Source organism: Phyllobates terribilis, unplaced genomic scaffold (genome assembly GCF_046119375.1).
Source record: "Phyllobates terribilis strain yellow unplaced genomic scaffold, ASM4611937v1 Scaffold_13__5_contigs__length_258822181, whole genome shotgun sequence".
Classification (NCBI taxonomy): Eukaryota; Metazoa; Chordata; class Amphibia; order Anura; family Dendrobatidae; genus Phyllobates; species Phyllobates terribilis.
Window position 1 is genome coordinate 100,986,994 of NW_027362773.1, and position 22,720 is coordinate 101,009,713.

Here is a 22,720-nt window from a genome sequence, read left to right on the forward strand (position 1 = left end):
TCTCCTGCAGTATTTGCGGCGGCTGTGGTGTAATTCTACTGAAGATTCATCAGAGAAATCCACCTTCTGCCACTTTTCCAGCGTCCATCTGTTTAGCAGGCTGTGGGACTTTGCAAATGCCACACGTTTTTTTATTTGCCTTTTGTTTAGTGGCATTGATTCGACCGTGGAGGCCATTTCGAGACAGAATCCTACAAATTGTTCTAGTTGACACAAGGACTTGAGGTGACTACTAGGCCTGTTGGAGCTCTGCTGCAGTGGAAGAGGGGCTTGCTTTGGATTTTCTAACCAACAAACGATCCTCCTGAGCAGTTGTCTTGCGGGGTCTGCCAGACCTGGGCTTGTCAAACACATCTCCAGTCTCTTCAAATCTTTTTTTAATTCTTTGTACTTGGCGCTGAGACACATTAAAGGTGCCAGCCACCTCTGCAGTGGATCTGGTCTTCAGTCTCTTGATAATCAAGGCTTTGGTCGCAGGGTGGATTTTTGGCATGTTGCCAGAGCTCAAGTTGCAGTTCTTCAAGTGAAGGTCTGGGGTGCTGGGTTTCTTTTTATACACACCCACTAATTAACCGATCATTTACTGAGCACTGGTGAGGATGTAAACTAGGATTGGGTGCATTATATGACCAGGCTACAAAACTTTTGTCTTGCCAAAATCTGACCATTCTGTATTCATTAAATGATCAATATTTCAGCATTGATGCCAATTTATTTTCTTAACCTAAACCAAATTTGGGAGGGTTTCAGCTTTCAAAAGAGTAATTTATAAAACCAATGGATGAATTTAACGTCAGGTTATAAGCTTTTATTTACCTAACATGGATAAGCGACATAACTTCAGTCAAGGAGTGTAGATCAGATTTGCACAGATTAGTAGATGGTACCTCCAGGATAGATTTAGATACTGCGTCTCAGCTCATAGTATCACACATGGAAGTATTAGATACATCAGATTTGCACAGATTAGTAGATGGTACCTCCAGGATAGGTTTAGATATGGTATCTCAGCACACAGTATCGCACATGGAAGGCTTAGATACATCAGATTTGCACAGATTAGTAGATGGTACCTCCAGGATAGGTTTAGATACGGATAAATGGAACTCCAGTAATTGAGTCTATGATGGGAATGACCGCGCTTTGCACTATAAATAACCGCTGGGTCCCCCTGGAGAACTGCGCCATGTTGCTTTGGATCCTGATCTTGGATATATACAAGTATCAGGTTTGACATGGAACAGATTTCCCTGTGAGGTGTCTTCTTCGCATATGCATCTTGGCTGCAGGAGATGAGAAGGGGGGGGATCTTTTAAGAACTGCCACAAGAAGAGACACGGCTTTTTTTTCCTTTCCTCTTTTCTAAAAGTTTATTTATTTTGCTCAGAAGACCCGGACTCGGAGCTTTACATGTAGCAAAAATTCAGAGACGAGTTTCTTCAGCCAAATGCAGCATTGACCTTAAATGGTAAAAGCTCCCAGGAGTGATTGAGAGGGCGGCCGGAGGAGGGAGAGGGGAAAAAAAAAAGGGTAATTTGCTTTTTTGGATGGTAATCTGCATAACCAAGAATAAACTGCATTTTCAGGGACGAGCCAGGACTGCAGGCTTTCATGTAATGAGGACGCGAGTCCGTGCAGAAGAGTCGTCCATTGATTCACTAAATACTGCTCCACAAGTAGAAGGTCCTGGTCCGACATCAGGGGGGCAGCTCGGTATAATGGAAAATAAAGCAGGTAAGAAAATAATTTTTCATTTGATTTCAGATTCATACAAAGTACTAGATTCGGCTAGGCCCGAGGAAAAAGTCGGATATGTGCACGGCCCCATAGATCCAATGTTTTGACGGATCGCACTCGGACCAAAAATGCAGTCATGTGAACGAGCCCTTAGGCAGGGTCTCTATGGCAGCTTATTGCATGCAAGACGTGATCTAGTGCAGCACCAACTCGCAGGCAATACCTTTAAGAAGGGGAAGGTCCAAGCAGGCAGATGTCCCTGTAATATTTCAGTATCAGGATATTACTGTGGATACACTTGGGCCGGTTTCACACTTCATTCACAGTCCTAGTACGGATCGTGATGTCGGGACTGGCTGTCAGTCTTCTGTCACCACAACCTTATTTTTGCCCATGAGACTGGGAGACCAGCGGCCGGTCCACACGTCTCGGTCTGTATCCGGACTGTCAATGTCAGACGTGTGATACTGGCCTTGCACAGACATTTTCCTAGGTTGGGAATTACTTTTCCATTGTGACTGTATCACCCCTTTCTCTATTGTAATAGACAAAAGGGTCCTTTTCTCGGACCTCCCAAAAGCGACTCTCACTTTTATTCATCGCACATTTATTTTAATGATTATTTAGCTTTTGCTAATCTTGACAATACTTGATAATCAATGTAAGTGGCCGGCAACAGATCCCAATCTCTGCAATCAAAGAGTCATAGGAGGAAGCGTCTTGTCATTATTGGCACTGCCAGCTGAACCATCTATGTCCGCCTCATTGTGTGGACCCCCCATGATCAAATATTGCTCCTAGGACAGACCCCTTTAAAGTTGTTTTCCAAGGCTTTTATGGTATATTAACTATAAACCTCCTGTACCAAGAATGACCTCACTATCGGGAACCAGTCAGTCTTTTATGGGATGTCTTATTAATGCACCATAATATTCTGTCATGGGAAATCTTTGTGGCATTTTCATCTTTTAGTAGCATCGATCAATATCTCTGTGTCAGTGTCCTGATTATAATTCCCATTACATCTCTGCACCCCACAAAAAGCTGGGTGTTGTATTCAGCAGTAGCCCTCTTAGACTATGTTCACACATCATGTTTTTTTCAGTGTTTTTTTATGCAAATTTTTCAGTGTTTTTCACCCATAGGAAGTAATGGGTGGTGAAAAAAAACACTGAAAAAAAGCGCATCAAAATTTGTATCAGCGTTTTTGATGCCAAAATAGAATGGGGTTCTTTTTTTTCACAGAACTTTATGTACATGCGTAAAAAGAGACAGAAGAACAGTGAAAAAAAAAAACGCTGCCAAAACGCATAAAAAAAGCACAAAAACTACAAAAGAAATCCAGAACAAAATGCCCTCGAAGATCAGGTTTTGCTGCAGAAAATTGATGCCAAAAAAAAATGATGTGTGAACATAGCCTTATGGATCATCACTTGCTCCTTAGAGGGGTTCTCTTCTTTCTCAGCACCCTTTAATATGACTGGGATGGGCTATAAGGAGTCTTGCTGCTCTGTTAAGGCATTAGTATAATGTTCAGCTTTTGATTGTGTGATCCAGCAGTTCTGGAGACAACTCACTAATGGCCGTCATTACATATGAGATCCTATCGATTGGGCTTTACCTGGTAGGTAACATATAGACCTATCTAGTGACATCAGTTGCAGATATGGTATTGCAGTAGATACAGGATATCATTTTGTGATGCAGAAGGCAATTTATATTACGATTACTATTTTGGGGTATTATTTTGTCCTATAGAATCGCTTTATAGAATACATTGGTGGTCCGACATTTATGACATTATGAGATTTCTCCATCAACAAAATGTAACTTTGTACAATAATATTCCAAAGTAGAAATATGATGGATACATTATACCAAAATGTTACAAACAGAGAAATAAAAATAATCCTTCATAATCTATTAGATATTGCTGAACTAATACTAAGGGCTCGCACTCATCTGTGGTTAAAACATTGTTCCGATGTTGATCCAGAAAAGTAGGACGAGTGTCATGGGAGTACAATGCGATTTTTCTCACATAGCATGCATATGACATCCGTATGCAATGTGTTTTTTTTCTCTGAAACTATTATTCTACAACCATTGACAGTGTTCTATACTACAAAATGGTAATGTATCTAAAAATCAGATGGCATACAGATGGTCCGAGTGCTGTCCGTTTATTTCCTCGCACCCATTTACTTGCATTGGTGAATCTTGTCCGATATACGTGGCCACTCGCAGAATGCATTTTTTTTTTCATCCAGATTCCAGGTGAGAAAAAAAAAAAAAAAACAGATGAGCAGAGACTCAGATTAGATTAGATTAACATTGGTCAGAGTGCCATCCGATTTTCTTTATCAGATTGCACTAGTCCGATTTATACGTAGATGAGTATGACCACTAACATGGTGCCTAAACTCCAACATTGCCTTAACAATACCACCCCAGTGATCTTATATTACCACCATGTGTTATATAACAAAACAGCTTATAATATTGCCCCAGGGTCCGTATATTATCTTTAGGTCTTGCGCAGATGACCGTATTTTCGGTTCGAGTGTGATCCGGCAAAAAATCGGATCACACTCTGACCAACCAAGGTTAGTCTATGGGGCCGGGCACATGTCTGATTTTTTCCTTGAATAGGTCGCAGCATGCCAGAGTTTGATCTGATATTGGGATAGCACTCGGCCATGCGTGGAAATAGTTGGATAACATCCGAGTGCAGTCTGATTTCCGTGCACTGACAGAATGGAGGAGATGGAGACATTTTTTTCTCCATCGTCTTCTCATCCGAGAGAATCGGATCACACTATGCTGACACTTTGATCAGCGTGTGATTTGCGTTATTGACATGATTCTCTCGGATGAGAAAATCTACGGCCCTTATAGTGCTCATAATACCACTATGGTGCTGGATACTTCAGTGCTCTAATATTAATACTTTACTGTCCATATATTATTTCGTCAGTGCATAAATAATGCTCCCATATTGCACCACAGTGCCCAAATAATACCGCCATAGTGCTCAACCTGCTAAAAATGAATTCTAGGATCAATTCTGTGGTTAAAGATTTTTTACTAAGTATATAAGTTATTCTTTATCGATAGGAAAGGGAACAACTTATGATCACTGGGACTGTGACCATTAGTACCCCCACCAATCCTGAGAATGGCGTTCTGTTGAGGCCCATCCGAATGGAGGACATTCGCTCCATTCATTCTCTAGGGGACTGCAGAGCTCCACCATCTCCGGCAGTTCCATAGACGATGAATAGAGCAGAGGCGCTCATCCTCGACCCCTGCTCCATATAGATGGGGCTCAGCTGAATCCTGTTCTTGAGATCAATGGTGGTCCCAAAGGTCAGACTCCACCAGCGATCAATAGGTTACCTCCTTTCCTAATAATAAGGGATAACTTATACTTGGTGCAACTCACGGGTAAGGTGGTTATGTAGGCCTGACATTACTATTAAAGTGAATAGGGGAAAATACTAAACTGCTGAGTATTTGTTACTATTGTGCAGCCCCGCCTTGTTGAGCTAATTACATCAGTGGCACAAATTTCTCTACTGTTCAGATAGTTTGTTGCAATGTATCAGTGGTGTTAAAATTGAAACATATTTTCTCAAGGTTAAGACAAAACAGCAATCATGAGCCTGAGAACCCTCAACAGTCCCATAGAATCCCATCATCCGTCTCGCTGTCCCAGGGTTTCCGGTTATACTATTGTTGTGGTATCGGGATAATATCACATTGTGTCCTCGGGGTCTATATACAAAGCTGACTTATAATCATAACAGCGGACTGAATTATACGAGGTTTGAGGAAATTTACACTTGTATCTCTTGGTATTTCCCCCTCTGGATCCAGTCCAAACATCACATTCTAGAAAGATGAATTATCCTAAATCCCTGCTGGTTCCCGCTGTTCTCCCACGCTGAGCTGCACATTTTGGGAAATTGATGATTAACTTATTTTTACTTTCTATTTATATCCATCAGAGATTTTAGCTACAGGTACAGCAGTGTTACTCATAATTATCACTGGTTATATGTCCATGGCTGTGATATAGTGTCCTGACTGTGATATAGTGTCCTGGTTGTGATATAGTGTCCTGGTTGTGATATAGTGTCCTGTTGTCCTGGCTGTGATATGTTGTCCTCGTGTCCTGGCTGTGATATGATGTCCTGGTGTCCTGGCTGTGATATGGTGTCCGGGCTGTGATATAGTGTCCTGTTGACCTGGCTGTGATATGGTGTCCTGGCTGTGATATGGTGTCCTGTTGACCTGGCTGTGATATGGTGTCCTGGCTGTGATATAGTGTCCTGTTGTCCTGGCTGTGATATAGTGTCCTGGTGTCCTGGCTGTGATATAGTGTCCTGGTGTCCTGGCTGTGATATGGTGTCCTCATGTACTGACTATTAGTCCTCTTTCACATGTCCTGATATTTCCGGTACTGGAAAAACCAGTATCAGATATATCCTTGTCTGTGTGTCCGTGTGCACCTGGGTGGCGAGCAGTGTCCCGTCACTCACAGAGCGCAGCGGAGGTTTGGGGCTCTCTCACTGCAGGAGTTATTCTCCCTGGCTCCTCGGCATGAGTGGTTGTGAGAATATGTTTGTTTTTTTTATTTTATTCTTATTTTTACAGTTGGACACTGCGAGAGCAGAGTGCTACTCTCAACATTGTCCCCTGCTGGTGCTGATCGCAGCGCCAGCAGGGAACAATGATAAGGGCAGCGTTCAGCACCCGGCGCTTGGGAACAGCGTTAACTGTACCGCTGATTTCCACGCACCGGTACGTATCACATGGATGACACACGGATGTCATCCATGTGTCATCAGTGTGGGACGTTTTGTGGCCCGTGCAGCTGGTAAAAAACAGACATGTCAACATGTTTGTCCACAGACAACTGGTCCATGGAAACACACTGACGTGTGCACAGACCCATTCATCTGAATGGGTCTGCGTGTGTCAGTGTCTCCAGGACGTGTGGAAACTGTCACCACTCGTACTTGACACACTGACGTCTGAAAGAGCCCTCATATGAAGTCCTGGTGTACTGGCAGTAGTATGGTTTCCTAGCTATGTTATTATGTCCTGACTTTGATAAAGTGTCCTGGCTGTGATCTGGTGTCCTGGTTGAAATATGTTGGCCTGGTGACTGTTATATGAAGTCCTGGTCGTGATTTGATGTCCTGCTGATGTGGAGTCCTGGCTGTGATATGGTGTCCTAGTGTATTGGCAATTATATATTTTGCTAGCTATTTTATTATGTCCTGACTGCGATAAAGTGTCCTATAATAATATTTTTATTTATATAGCGCCAACATATTCCGCAGCACTTTACAATTCAGACAAACAGACATTATGGGCACTATCAGGATGTCTTTGGAGTGTGGGAGGAAATCAGAGAACCCAGAGGAAACCCACACAAACACGGGGATAACATACAAACTCCTTCCAGATGTTGTCCTTGGTGGGATTTGAACCCAGGACTCCAGCCCTGCAAGGCTGCAATGCTAACCACTGAGCCACCGTTCTGTCCTGGCTTTCATATGGTGTCATGGAGTCCTTGCTATGATATGGGGGGGCTGTTATCCTGCCTGTGGTACAGTGGCCTGGTGAGCTGGCTGTGATGCTATATGACATCCTGGTGTCCTGCCTGTGATATGGTGCTGATGTCCTTATATCATAGGTATAATATTGTGTCCTGGCTGTGATATGATGTCCTGGTGTCCTGATTGTGATATGATGTCCTGGTGTCCTGGCTGTGATATGATGTCCTGGTGTCCTGATTGTGATATGATGTCCTGGTATCCTGGCTGTGATATGGTGTCCTGGTGTCCTGATTGTGATACAATGTCCTGGTGTCCTGGCTGTGATATGATTTCCTGGTGTCCTGGCTGTGATATGATGTCCTGGCTGTGATATGATGTCCTGGTGTCCTGATTGTGATACGATGTTCTGGTGTCCTGACTGTGATATGATGTCCTTGTGTCCTGGCTGTGATATGAAGTCCTGGTGTCCTGGCTGTGATATGATGTCCTTGTGTCCTGGCTGTGATATGATGTCCTGGCTGTGATATGATGTCCTGGTGTCCTGATTGTGATACGATGTTCTGGTGTCCTGACTGTGATATGATTTCCTGGTGTCCTGGCTGTGATATGATGTCCTTGTGTCCTGACTGTGATATGATTTCCTGGTGTCCTGGCTGTGATATGATGTCCTTGTGTCCTGGCTGTGATATGATGTCCTGGTGTCCTGACTGTGATATGATGTCCTTGTGTCCTGGCTGTGATATGATGTCCTGGTGTCCTGATTGTGATACGATGTTCTGGTGTCCTGACTGTGATATGGTGTCCTGGCTGTGATATGATTTCCTGGTGTCCTGGCTGTGATATGATGTCCTGGTGTCCTGGCTGTGATATGATGTCCTGGTGTCCTGATTGTGATATGGCGTCCTGGTGTCCTGGCTGTGATATGATGTCCTGGTGTCCTGGCTGTGATATGGTGTCCTGGCTGTGATATGATGTCCTGGTGCCCTGATTGTGATATGGTGTCCTGGTGTCCTGACTGTGATATGATGTCCTGGTGTCCTGACTGTGATATGATGTCCTTGTGTCCTGGCTGTGATATGATGTCCTGGTGTCCTGGCTGTGATATGATGTCCTGGTGTCCTGGCTGTGATATGATGTCCTGGTGTCCTGGCTGTGATATGATGTCCTGGTGTCCTGACTGTGATATGATGTCCTTGTGTCCTGGCTGTGATATGATGTCCTGGTGTCCTGGCTGTGATATGATGTCCTGGTGTCCTGACTGTGATATGATGTCCTTGTGTCCTGGCTGTGATATGATGTCCTGGCTGTGATATGGTGTCCTGGTGTCCTGATTGTGATACGATGTTCTGGTGTCCTGACTGTGATATGATGTCCTGGTGTCCTGATTGTGATCCGATGTTCTGGTGTCCTGACTGTGATATGATGTCCTGGTGTCCTGGCTGTGATATGATGTCCTGGTGTCCTGGCTGTGATACGGTGTCCTGGCTGTGATATGGTGTCCTGGCTGTGATATGATGTCCTGGTGTCCTGGCTGTGATATGATGTCCTGGTGTCCTGGCTGTGATACGGTGTCCTGGCTGTGATATGGTGTCCTGGCTGTGATACAATGTCCTGGTGTCCTGGCTGTGATATGATGGCCTGGTGTCCTGGCTGTGATATGATGTCCTGGTGTGGTGTTCTTGCATTAGTTTGGTGTCCGGGCTTGCATATGGCTGAAGCCTTGGTCAGGAGCTACATCGGTCACACATCTTCCCAGGAGGCTTTTATACAGAGACCTGAGAAGTGCCAGTCGAGTTGAGTATTGTGATTTTATTAAAATACATGCTGCTGTTTTCCTCAGGAAAATCAGTGTAAAATCTGCACCAAAACCAGCACATCTTAGCACTGATTTGCTGCTGCCGATATTTCTGCCAATTCTTGCAGATTTGTTTTCAAAATTTTGGGCAGAAAATCCAATGTTACCATACCCTTGGGATACATGTACATAGGAAGCATCTGTTGTAAAACTCCCACAGGAGAAATTCGGAAGCAAATTCCACAATAAATTATGCAAATTTTACTGCAGATTACGCAGCAGAAATACTGTCAATTTTCCCTAGATTTCACCTTTTGCATTGCTAAGGGTGCAATCCTCGATGAACATCCACAAGTTGACATGCTGCAGATATCAAATCCACAGTGTTCACAGATTTCCAGATTTTCTCTGCGACACTGTATTTGGATGAAATCTCATGAAATCTGAATGGAAAACCAGCCGGTTCACTTGCAGCAGATGTGTTGCAGAAATTTCCATCTTCATATATGGATATTGTAGGATAGACCTTGTAAAAACAAGCACATTTGCAATTTACTGCATATTAAAATTTTCAGCCGTTCTTGAGATATCACCACTCTTCTTTACAGCTCGTTGGCTTGGAGACCGACCACCGCTGCTCGAAATCAGAGCATGCACAGTGCTTACAAACTCTTTTCTATTAAGCTTGTGAGCACTTGCTTTGAAGTTGGCCAGGATTGCCAAAGCACGCAGCTACCTCCTAATCCCGCCCAGCTTCAGCGCAGTGCTTACAAGCTAGACAGCAGTGGTGGTCGGTCTCCTAGGCAGCGAGCTGTAAACAAAAGAAAAGGAAATTGTTAATATCTTAAGAACGGCTGAAAATTTTAACAAGCAGTAAAATACAAAAGTGCTTCTATTTACAAGACCAATCTGACAACGTCCATCAGTGAAGATGGGAATAAACCTTTAGGACGTGCCAATTTACGGCCTTTAGGACACACCATGGTTTTTTTCAGAGTAACCTTTCAGGAGCCGTAGTATTTTTACTTTGTCATTTTTGCAGTTGCATAGAGGCTTGTTCTTTTTTTTAGGCTCAGTAGTATTTGTCGGTGGCAGCATTTGGGGTACGTAGAGAGGGTGAAATAAGTACTGAATACGTCACCAATTTTCTAAGTAAATCTATTTCTAAAGGTGCTATTGACATGAAATTCTCACCAGATGTCGGTAACAACCCATCCAATCCAGACAGCAAAAAAATCATCCATAGATGACCCATACGTTTTACAATTTTCCATCAATGACACTGTATGAGGGCTTATTTTTTGGGTGACAAAATGTAGTTTTCAGTAATACCATTTTCTGATATACATGACTTTTTGATCAATTTTTATTACAATTTGGAATTACAAAAGAAACTGATATTCAGGAATTTTTTTTGTATTTTTATCACTATTGATTTTATTCTGCAGCTCAGTATAGTGGTGATAATACTCAATTTATATAATTCTTTATTTTACTACTTTTGCACAAAAAAACAAACACTTTTTAATGGAAAAAAAAAATTGCATTACATTCCGAGAGCTATAACTTTTAATTTCATTTTTATTTTTGTAGAGCTCAATGGCGGCTTGTTTTTTTAGTGTATTTATTTGTGAGATGGGATGAACAGCACAGTTTTGGTTTGTTTTATGGTTCACCGTGTGGAATAAATAATGAGGTAGGGTTATAGCTTGTCATTATGGATGTTGCGATACCAAATATGTGACTTTCTTAAGGCAATTTTTTCCAGATTAAACAATTTTTTTTATTGAGAACTGGGATTTTGGGGAGGATGTTTTTAATTTTTTTTTTCTTTTTAAATATTTGAAAACATTTTTTTACATTTTTTTCCTTACAATATTTATTAGTCCCCTATGGGGACTTGAATATGTGATGTTATGATCGTATTAGTAACTTACAGCACTATTTATAGTGTATTTTCTAACCTATCAGGATCTAATAGGCTGTATTGTATGGTAGACCTGAAGGCACCCCGCGATTGTGTTGTGGGGATGCTGATAGGCTGACAGAGGAAGCAGTCTTCCTCTGTCAAACATTTAATTTGCATTTGCTGCTGTCAGTACTGGTACAGAAGCCGTACCGTGCGATCATCAGGATATTTATATCCCTCATAGAGCACAAAGTGACATATATTCAGAATGGATATATATATATTATATAGCACCAAAGTTAGGTCAATAGTAAGTGTAAGGGTAAATTGACACATGTAAATCTGATTAAAAAAAATTTCACCAAAAATCTGCATTTATTTTCATAGCAGATTTTGATGCAGATAACGCTATGGGTTTATTCTATAAAGGGAATCTGTAATCTCTTGCTTAAATCAGGTTTTTGTGTGACAAGTATCTTTAAAAATTTTGACAATTTTTTCATTTCACGAACTGTATTGCAAAACAAAATTAGTAATCTTGCTATTTTTTAGATCATATTCTCTGTCCTTTCAGGAAGAGTTTTCAGTAGTCTCATTATCATCAGAGGCAGGATTACAATGGCAGATAACACCTCTATACATAGCTGATCCACCAATCACAGTAAACAATGTCACAGCTCACCTTCTCTCCCCCTACCTTCACATTGACCTTTGCACACGCTCATTAGAATAATACAAAAGTTAGGGCCGGAGTCTGTTCGATGCAGCTAATGTACATGTAAATTTCCTGAAACAACAGGACGTTAGCGTCTAGAATAGCGCAAGTGGCCGTTGTGAAAATTGCAAGATTTCTCATTTATATTTTTAAACAGAATGAAAAAATAAACATTTAATTTCTCAAACACAAGAACCTGATTCAAACTATAGGTCATTTTTTGATGACACTTTCCGTATAAATATCAATGAATGAAATCCATGGTAAAAATTTCCATGACAGATAGTACATGCTCCCAATTTTTTTATGCTGTGAATCAAAGATTCCGCAACTAAAATTCTGCAACAAGTATTCATTGTGCGAATCTACCCTAAGCCTTTTTGCAGAGTTTTCGGGGCAGAAACCGAGCAGAACCTTCAAGTTTTGGAGGATGATTTGGAGAGGTTCTGCTCCAAAAGCTCCTCCAAAAGCTCTGTGTGCACGTAGCCCATGGGAATGTACAAGCCCAACTTGGTTTTCAAAAGAAATCCACATCAGAAACCTAGTCATTTTTTTTTTTTAAATGAAATTTTTAGTTCTGATATGGGTTTTGATGTGGATTTTGAGAACTTTTCAAGTTTTTTTTCTATGCAGTTTTTGTAGCCTTTTGACTTGACATTGTCAAATTTGGAGTTGATTTGGTGAGGAAGACTCTTCAAAAGTTTTTTTTATGTGGATTCTGGAGAATCCCCTCTAGCCTTCCTGCTAAAAAATATCAACTGACGACTTCACCCACATTTACAACACATACAGTGGCTGGCTTTTTACCTATTTTGCTACTTTACAACTTGTGATTAACTATTTTGTAATACGATTTGTGTGTGATGCATCAGCACTAAATAGTCTAAGTTGGTGAAGTGAGAAAAATATAGGTATAACTAAAATTTATAAAAATAACTAAATATTGTCATGCGCATATGTATTCACCCCTTTTTCGATGAAGCCCCTAATAATTCCTGATGCAAGCAATTACCCTCATAAATCCCATGCTTAGTGACAGGAAGTCCACCTGTGTGCAATCTAAGTGTCACATGTCTGTTAGTCTATACACTTTACCTGTTCTGAATGAGGCTGCAACACCATTAAGCAAGAGGCAGTATTAACTAAACAACACCATGAAGACCATGAAGACAAGTCAGGAGCAAAGTTGTTGAGAAGTACAAGTCAGGGTTGGGTTATAAATAAATATCCCAATCTCTGGTGATTCCCCGGAGCACCATCAAATCCATTATCATCAAATGGAAAGAACAATGTACCACAACAAATCTGCCAAGAGAGGGCACCCACCAAAACTATCAGCCCGGGTTAGGAGGGCATTAATCAGAGAGACAGCACAGAGACCAAAGGAAACCCTGAAGGGGCTGCGGAGTTCCCAAGCAGAGACTGGAGTATCTGTCCATAGAGGTGGCCTTTATGGAAGAATGGGCAGAAAAAAGCCTTTACTTATACAGAAAAATTGTAAGGCTCATTTTGAGTTTGCCAAAAGACATGTGGGAGACTCCCCAAATGTATGGAGGAAGGTGCTGTGGTCAGATGAGACCAAAATTGAACTGTTTAGTAACAAAGGTAAACGCTGTGTCTGGCACTAAACCAACACAGCTCATCACCCCCAAGAACACCATCCCCACAGTGAAACATGGTGGAGGCAGCATCATGCTGTGGGATGTTTTTCGACAGCATGGACAGGGAAAATGGTCCTAGTCGAGGGGAAGATGGATGGTGCGAAATGCAGGGACATTTTTGAGCAAAAACTGTTTGTCTGGCAGTGATTTGAGACTGAGATGGAGGATCACCTTCCAACAAGACAATGACCAAAACCATACTGCTAAAGCAACACCGAGTGGTTTAAGGGGAAACGTGTAAATATTTTGGAGTGGCCTAGTCAAAGCCCAGACCTCAATCCAATTGAGAATCTGTGGTCAGACTTGAAGATTGCTGTTCACCAGAGGAAACCATCTGACTTAAAGGTTGAGGAATGGGCAAAAATCCCAGTAGCAAGATGTGGAAAACTCATAGAGACTTATCCAAAGCGACTTGCAGCTATAATTGACGCAAAAAGAGGCGATACAAAGTACTGACTTTAGGGAGTTAAATAGTTATGCACGATGAAGTTTTCAGTTATGTTTTACTATTTGTTTGCTTCACAATAAAAAGAAAGCCAATTGCTCACAGTTGTATGCATGTTCTTTATGCCAATGGGGGCTGAATACTTTCGCAATCCACTGTATATCACTCCACAGTTTTTCCTGCACAAAAACATCTATAGTCAATCACACTACAGTATGGCCCCATTCTCTTGACACTTATTATAATGTCAACTTGTGCATTTTATGGACACTGCACCGCTGGATTGGCCCTGCTCTGCGGTGCCAACACTGGCCAGATGTGTAGCAGTCTAGCTGTACCCCTCACATGCAGTACACAGCGAAGCCAAATAAAACTCCATCCTTCTCTTCCCGGAATGAAATAGTTCAGATCCGGAGGGTCGACTTGTAAACAATTATCGTCTTGATTTCTCCTTGGCGAACGGATGGTATGAAATGTCCCATCACAGCTCAGAACGTCAGATAGTTTCTGCGTGAGTCACAGCAATGGGAGAAGCTATTGTTTAGCTTTAAGATACAGAATCTGAAGTTGTAAAGAGCTGAAAGTAACAAGGAGAAGTAGAGACAGTTGTGTAGGAAGAGAGTTGATGCTTCTCATGATTCATCTCCATGCCAAATAAAGTAAGAAAGGAGAAAACTTCAGGGAAAATTTAATTCGAATTTTAAACAATAAGTTAGGGCAGAATAATACTTTAGTTTGTTTTACGTTCTTTACATCTCTTTGATCAGATCTATGAGGATCACACAATACACCTCCACCAGTGATGAGCGAACATGATCGCTACTGTTCGAGATGCTCGGCGCTCTCCGAGTATTTCCGGGGTTGCTCCCTGCATGTTTGGTGCTCTTTACAGAGCCAATGAACATGCAGGGATTGTCTGCCATTCACTGTAATGCCGCAGCCATGTTGGTTGTGGCATTACAGTGATTGGCTGGCTGCACAGCATCATCATGGCTATATCAGACCTGGCGCCGCCATGCTCGTCACAGTCACTCCGGAATCAGCCAGTTTAGGGAGAGCTGCTGAGCTAGGGAGAGACTTGCTTGTTTATTAGGTAGTGTAGGTAGAACAGGAGTATATTACACATATCCATCTCAACAAACAGTCCTTCTGAGGACTAATCCATCTGCAGAGATATCAGGCAGGCAGTGTATATAGGCAGGCAGGCAGGGTATATAGCAGACTGCAGTGCATATGTGGCGCCCCTGAGGGTTCAGTCGCCACAGAGGTACTGCACCTCACTCAGAGGTGTGGTGTATCCTTCTCTCAGGTAAGGAGGGAGTGCTGCCCGGAACCTTAACACCCACATTCAACACTACACTACTCCAGGCCGGCTGGAAGGGCAAGATGCAATGTTTTTCCTGCTGAGCCCTGTCCCTGGCTGGAGTGGGGGGAACCAAAGGTAGGGGGAACCAGTAGTGGGTGTGGGTGTGGGTGGAGGATGTAAAGTAGGGGAGCACCATTGTAGAAGAGATATAAAGGGAAGCCATCTTAGGGTGGCAGTAAAGTAGAGCACAGTGTGTGAGGACAGTCAGTCAGGGAGCAGAGTCTCTTAGGAGCTCTGCTCCACAAGTGGGGCCTAGTGATAGAGGCCCAGGAGGGGAGCAGAGGAGTAAGGCTCCGTTCTATAGAAGGGATCCCAGGGGGTACAGCGAGTGCAGGACGGCACCCGTACGCCCCGAATCTGCCAGGAGTCATAGGGATCAGGCCGCAAGAAGGGGACCGGTCCCTGGACCAGCCGTGTTACTCCAGGTCTCGGCTGGAAAAATCGGAGGCTTCTGACTTTTATAGTGCAGTTGCCACAGCCTCATCCTAGTCACCGTGAGGGTCAAGCAGGTCCGGGAACTCCAGGTTGCCCAGAGGGACTTCAGAGCACCCGAGCGGGACTGTGAGTGGGGAAACGCAAGGCAGGAGGGAGAAGACCCAGCGTGAGAAGTCGGTCTAGTGAGGAACATAAGAAAGCGGGGTTCCGTCAAGCAGTCCTGACGCATCTGAGGAAGAGCTGAACCCCCGGTCTGGTGAACGCAGCGCGACGTGGGAGGCTGGCACCAGCGCAGTGTACCTGTGAAACTTACATGAGAACTGTGAGTAAAAACTCGGATGACTGCACTGCACTGCCTCCGTCAGTTATTTCAGCTGCGCCATCTCTCGCTCTGCACTACAACGCCCAGCATCACCACCCACCAAAATCCACACTGCTCCGGTGGCCCGCTCCACCTGTGGGGAGCAGAAACATCCCAGCTGCCATCCCATCACCCCCGGAGGACTGCAGCAGCGCTGGTAATCCTTACCAGGTACCACAGGTGGCGTCACGAACACTTCCTAAAACTACAAACCCCATACAAATAACATTCCCCTTTTTGTTGACCGCCCTGGGCAACGGACCGGGCCAGCCACCGTGACAAATCCTTTTCTCAGCGTCCACCGGCCCGGCACCGAGTACCGCACAGCCCTGGGGGCGTGTCACATATAGCACAAGAGGCTCCATTCCAGTTTTGTCTGCTACTGCTGTTAGACATTTCTAGACAAAGGTCCAGTTCTCAGGGGGCCAGGAATAATTTTTTTTTGGATCTTTATCCTCATTATTTGCTTAAAAAGCAATCCAGAGAACACTGTTTTTCTGCACCATTTCCTTGTTGGCACTGCAGAATACAGCCAGATCCTTTCTATATTACAGCACTAAAAATCCAGCTATTTAAGACTGTGGTTTGTCCATCACACGGTTCACATATAATTGCACTGAAAATATTGCCATTTCTGGCCTCTATTGAAATATTGTTTCAGTGTGTCAGTGAAGCTATTGACACCAGTTTGCTGTTAAAAATAGTTACGTACAGGCCAGCTACTTAAAACTCTGGTTTGTCCGTCACATGGATCACATATCAAATTCAGCCATTTATAGTGAGCATGGAAGATATTGTCCTCCATTTAAAATGGGCAAGGCACGTGGCAAGGGACTTGATGGTGATGGTGAATGCAGAGGCCGAGGCCGTGGGCAAGCTGAAATTTTGCCACAACAAACACCCACATCTTCTCGCTCGACCTTCCTGTCCCAGTTAATAGAGGACCGCAGAACACCACTATTGAACACAGAGCAATGTGAAAAGGTTATTGATTGGATAGCAGATAATGCTTCCAGTCACTTAGCCACCACCACCACCACCCTGTCTTCCACACGGTCAAGTCTCAGTAGCCGTGAGTCTGGACCGCATATTCCTCACCCTGAACCTCCTTCCTCCCACCATGCTGGGACACTCCGAAGAGCTGTTCACTTTTCCATTTATAGATTTGGGCCTCTCGCCCGATCCACTTGAAGCGGGGCAAGAGGAGAACGCGTGTAGCGATACCCAAATATTTGAGCAGCCACGGTCACACGAAGGCGATGATGGGAAAGTGTCACAAGAGGTGGACAATGATGAGACACAATTGTCAGAAAGTCAGGAGGAGGATCAGGGTGCGGAAGTGGAAGACGAGGTGGTGGATGATATAGTAACTGACCCAACCTGGCAGGAGGACAGGCAGAGCGAGGACAGCAGCACACAGGGGGAGGGAGGCGTAGAATCCCAACAGGCAGGATGAAGTAGTGTGGTGGCCGCAGACAGAAGGCAGGCAACCGTTCCACATAACACCAACACGAAGGAAGTTTCCAGTACAACTGTTAGTTCTTCCCGAGTCTGGTTGTTTTTTAAAGACTCTACCGATAACCACAAAAAGGCCATTTGCACCACCTGCCAGGCAGCGTCAGCAGGGGTGGTAAAACTACCAGCCTGACCACCACCAGCATGATCAGGCACATGGCAGCATTGCACCGGACTTTGTGGGCCGAACCCCAGGGTGCAGGAACAGTGTCTGTGAGTGGCACCATTGCTTCTTCCACTGTTGTGCATGCAAGCCAATCCCCTGTCCATGGTGCATGCGAAGATGCCTCCTGCCCTGCACCTGTTGTTGCACACTCTCAAGTAGCAGCATCAGGAAGCACGTCCACGTACCAGCACAGCATTCAGTTGTCCATACCCCAGTCCTTGGAAAGCAAGCACAAATACGCAGCCAACGCCCCACAGGCCACACTACTAAATTCCCACATTTCACCACTGCTTGAGCTCGAAATGTTGCTTTTAGGCTTGTGGAGACGCAAGCATTCCGCAACCTGATGGCGACGGTCGTCCCTCGGTACTCGGTCCCCAGCCACCACTATTTCTCCCGGTGTGCGGTCCCCGCATTACATAAGCATGTGTCCCAAAACATTAGCCATGCCCTCAACAACGCAGTTACCGGGAAAGTCCACCTAACCACGGACACGTGGACAAGTGCTTGTGGGCAGGGATGGTACATCTCGCTGGCCGCACACTGGGTTAACATAGTGGAAGCCGGGACCCAGTCGGACCTTGGGACGGAACACGCCCTTCCGACGCCAAGGATTGCGGGCCGTAGGTCAATCAGGGTTGCCCCCACAGTCTGCAGCTATTGCACCTCATCCTCCTCCTCAGCCTCCATCTCCGAAATTACCACATCAGTCACAAGCTGGAAGCACTGCAGCACTGCCTCGGCCAAGGGGCAACAGGCTGTGCTGAAGCTAATATGCTTAGGTGACAAACCGCACAATGCTGAAGAGTTGTGGACAGCTATGAAAGAGCAGGCAGATCTGTGGCTCACACCGCTGAACCTACGGCCAGGCATGGTCGTGTGTGACAATGGCCGGAACCTGGTGGTGGCTCTGAGGCGAGGCGAGCTCACACACATACCATGCCTGCCCATGTGCTTAACCTCGTGGTTCAGAGGTTTCTCAAATCCTACCCGGAGCTGCCGGATCTGCTTGTTAAAGTACGCCGCCTGTGTGCCCATTTTAAAAAGTCACCTACAGCTTCCGCCGCCCTTTCTGTGTTTCAGCAGCGTTTGCAGATTCCGGCTCACAGACTGGTGTGTCATGTCCCCATGAGTTGGAACTCTACACTGCAGATGTTGGGAAGGATTTGTGAGCAGAAGAGGGCAGTTGTTGAGTACCAGCGGAAGTCTTGCCTGTTAAACTCAGCCATGCGTGCCAGACTGCTATGTTACGCTGCCTTTCCCTTGACCCTCACGTTCTCAAAATTTTGGGTGACAGTCATTACTGATTGGTGACACTTTTAGACCCACGCTACAAGGAGAACTTTATATCTCTTATTCCTAAGGCGGACAGGTCTACAAAAATGGGGCAGTACCAGAAGGCCCTTGTTGCGGAACTATTAAAAAAATTCCCATCTGAAAACGCTGGCGGCAGAGGTCACAGTTCGTTGGACAACTAAGGACTACAGGCGAGAGAGACACAACTCCAATCCAGCAGAGGCAGGGAAACACTATCAAAGTTCTGGGAGAATTTTCTCAGCCACTCCCATCACACGGGCCCTGAGGCGCGGGGTACTCTCACAAGGAGTGCAAAGTTTGGGAAGATGCTGAGGGAGTACCTTGCCGACCGTACCAACATCCTTCGTGATTCCTCTGTGCCTTATAATTATTGGGTATCCAAGCTGGATATGTGGAATGAACTGGCTCTCTACACCTTGGAGGTCCTGGCCAGTCCTGCCGCTAGCGTTTTGTAAGAGCGGGTTTTTAGTGCTGCCGGTGGAATTATAACTGATAAGCGCATCCACCTGTCAACTGAAAATGCTGACAGGCTGACTCTTATAGAAATGAACAAGGGCTGGATTGGGCCAGACTTCTCAACACCACCAAATGATAGCAGCGTAACAAACTCAAATCCAGTGTCTTTTTTTGGGAGGTGTATTCCCATGCACCTTTTCACACCCACACATGGGTATACGCTTCCTGATTTTGGCTATTTGCTTTTGTCTTCCTCCTTCTCCTCATCCTCATCCTCCACCACCATCACCAGGGTGACCGTGGTCCGTGATGCAACACCCACATCATTTTTTTAAAGGGTGTTTATGATGCCTGTAAAAAAAATTATTTTATACAGTATGTTCATGTATACCCCCCAGGGTTAGATGTTTGTCAGTCCATACACTTAGTGCATGGGCATTAAAAGTATAGGAGGCCCGCTCCTTTCTAATGTGAATTTTTTTATGAGGCCCTCCTCTATGTCTCTTCCAAGGGGCTTTGGAGTGCCTCCCAATTTTTGGCAGCCCTTGCATTCACTGCATAGGCCGTAACTATGGGAGATCCACTTCCTAATAATGGGAACATTTTTTCATGAGGCCTTCTACGTCTCTTCCAAGGGGCATTGGTGTGCCTCCAAATTTTTGGCAACCCTTGCATTCACTGCATAGGCAAACACAATGGGAAACCCACTTCCTAATAATGGGAACATTGTTTTCAGGAGGCCGTCTGACCTCCACGTCTCTTCCACGGGGCATTGGAGTGCCTCCAAATTTTTGGCAACCCTTGCATTCACTGCATAGGCAAACACAGAAAAAAAAATAAAATTTGAGCTTGGTTTAAAATGGTATACTTGCAGCACATAAATGCATGTTTCATAATGGACATGAATCATAAAAACCTACAAGAAGCAAAATGAAAATAAACCCTGCTGTAAATAAATAAAAAGTTTAGTAACACTGTTTTTGATCAAACAAAAAAATGTATGTGAACATACGCAAATTGCCTCTTCAGAGAAAAAGAGGACTGGTACTCTATAGCGCCACCTATTGGAAGCAGCAATCCTACAAGTCACAAGCAACCCTTTAACGAGTCGTGCAACATGACTTAGGATAAAAGCCAAATCAGAATCTCAATTTGCAGACACAGTGTTTCGGGCTGTTGGCCCTCGTCAGTGCAAAGTATGAGAACTGATTTAGCTAGGTGAGAGGCTCTGGACTGAGGTCTAAGGGGTAACATTTCTCCTTATGGAGAGTGATGCACCAGCTCTGGCACGTCAAGGTAAGGAGGCTTATTCGCCATGTAATGCTCCTCTGGGAAATTTAATATGCAAATTGCCTCTTCCGAGAAAAAGAGGACTTGTACTCACATACGGTAACTTTTACACTGAGTTTTTAGAGCAGAAACTGAGGAGAATCTTGCCAAATCCTACTCATAATCTCAAAACTAAGTTTTGAAGATTTTTAAGTTCTAACATAGCCATGAAGCACGTTTTGGATTGCCACATGTGTAGAAGATCAGAACCACCGTCAGCACTGGAATGCGACACCAGATCCACTGTCAGTACATGAATGCAGCGCCAGAATCACCATCAGTATGTGAATATAGGGCCAGAACCACCATCAGTACATGAATGCGGCGACAGAACCAACGTCAGCATATGAATGCTGTGCCAGAACCACCATCAGTACATGAATAAATCATCAATCTTAGTACAGCGATCAATTGAAGTGTGAGGTCAGCCCAATATACAATTGTATCACATGAACCTACAACTTCCAGTATGTCCTTAGCAATGGTAAGGAGATACTGGGAGTTGTTATTACCAGTCATCATCAGACTGTGGACCATACAGGAACCACAGTACTGATGAGATCCAGGCAGTATCACATATAAACATTTACATCCAGGTACCTTATAGGTGACATCTTCTCTAATTGTAGTCATTCTCATTCATTTTGTCTCCATGTAGTACAGACGCCATGATGAGATTCCACACCCAGAACTCATCTCTGCAGATATTCCTCTTCACCATCTTGAGCAGTACTTTCCCACATGGTGCCCTTAAAAAAAAAAAGTATCATTATATTGCCCCATAAATAAAAATATCTGCCATGCTGCGCCCCTGAATAATTGCTGTGCTTACTGCACAAATTATCCCCCCACACTGCTCCTCTGCAGAATATCCCATCAGTCTGCCCCTATCTGTAATAATTCCCCATATTGCTCCTCTGCAAAATGTCTCCGCACACTACCCCTCTGCAAAATATCCCCCCATACTGCCCCTCTGCAAAATGTCCATGCACACTGCCCCTTTGCAAAATGTCCCCCCCCCACTGACCCTTTGCAAAATATCCACCCTCTGAGTAAAGTATCCCTCCTCCCTCACACTGATTCTCGCTATACTGTGCCCCCTTTCACGATTGTACCCCAATTATGTGCCCTCACAGTAACATTAACCACTGCCCCCATCCACAATGATAAAACATGTATTCTTCGGGTCAGAAAGACGCGAATACATTTGAATATGGTAAAAAGGGAGCAGCGTCTACCGGACAGCTCCACAGGCTGCACAAAATCCTTCGGCGGGATGTATGTTGTGCAGGCTTGTTCTAAAGTATTACACTCCAGAGCTGCACTCACTATTCATTACATTACATATCCTGTACTGATCCTGAGTTACATACTGTATTACAAGAGCTGCACTCACTATTTTGCTAGGGAAGTCATTGTGTACATATATTACTTATCCTGTACTGATCCTGAGTTACCTCCTGTATTATACTCCAGAGCTGCACTCACTATTCGGCTGGTGCAGTCACTGTGTACATATATTACTATATATTATAATGTAATGATCCTGAGTCACTGTCACGGGTGTGTCAGAAGTGACAGACAATCGCCCTGTAGTTGGTTGCAGGAGATCTCTACGTTTGACATTACAGACATCTACTTAGAGGCTGTCTCTAGGACCCAGCAGCTACCTTCCTCTGGCTAATTAACATCCTGCCTGAGTGTACAAATACCTGCTGTGCTTCAGAGGGAGGTGCCAGCGATATTCATTACTACTTGTGAAGGCTTTATCAAGAGCAGTACTTCATCCTCTCTGGAGCTTGAGGACGTGTGTGTATTTGTCTGGAGTCGTCTAAAGCTAAGCAATTTCCCCCTGTTTGTCCTCCCTTGTTGTCTATAATGGAGATCGACTAGTGCTCATCTCCTCCCTTCCCTAGCCTTAGCCATACGCCAGGGAAAGACAG

General features: G+C 44.3%; 1 protein-coding gene across 4 annotated transcripts in view; it reads left to right on the forward strand.

Annotated features, from left to right (window-relative positions):
* Positions 1 to 1,243: 1,243 nt before the first annotated feature.
* IRAG1 (inositol 1,4,5-triphosphate receptor associated 1) overlaps positions 1,244 to 22,720 on the forward strand; it is a 154,875-nt gene continuing 133,398 nt past the window's right edge. Inside the window, exons 1-2 of one of the 4 annotated variants that reach the window (XM_073658300.1) lie at positions 1,244 to 1,468; positions 1,587 to 1,734. The gene's annotated coding sequence lies outside the window, so the exon portion shown is untranslated. Of the gene's footprint in view, positions 1,469 to 1,531; positions 1,735 to 22,720 lie in introns of those variants that run through there. The other 3 variants (XM_073658301.1, XM_073658303.1, XM_073658299.1) reach the window with 3 other exon arrangements.